This window comes from Gavialis gangeticus, unplaced genomic scaffold, assembly GCF_001723915.1.
Source record: "Gavialis gangeticus isolate Ggan-Ray unplaced genomic scaffold, GavGan_comp1, whole genome shotgun sequence".
Lineage (NCBI taxonomy): Eukaryota > Metazoa > Chordata > Crocodylia > Gavialidae > Gavialis > Gavialis gangeticus.
Window position 1 is genome coordinate 137454592 of NW_017728992.1, and position 550 is coordinate 137455141.

Genomic DNA, 550 nt, shown 5'->3' on the forward strand with positions numbered 1-550 from the left:
CCTTTTGCCTATGCAAAATTATTTTGCATGACCCCCCCTTTTCCCCCCCCCCCCCCCCCCGAGGAAATAATTTTCAGAGGGCGGCTGCTCTGTCTTGAGTTGGATCCAGGAGAGGAAGACAAACGGAGGGACAGCGTCTGCTGCAGACGTGCCCTTTCCGGGCAGGCATTTCATTTCCTTGAGGCAGGAGGCTCGGCAGAGGCGCGGAGGCAGCTGGCACATCGTTCTCGCCTGTGCCCGCTAGATGGCACGGCTCGGTCTCGCAATGCCGCCGCCGCGGGCGTGCTCTGGCACGGCGGGGTGTTGATCACCAGCAGGCTCGCGCTGCCCCGAGCCCGGGTTCATTTCCCTGCCTCGTGGCAACGACAACTTCCAAAGTTCAGGGCGGCAGACTCGGGACTGGCCCCTCTCCGGCTGCCAGGGACTGACGCAAACCGGACTGAAACGGCCAGGCGGGAAGGGGCAGCCGTGGTTGCTTCCAGACCACGAGTGACCCCGAGGAAGGGCCCGCGGGCAGCACTAGCTGAGAGGCCGCTCCCGGCTGCAGCTG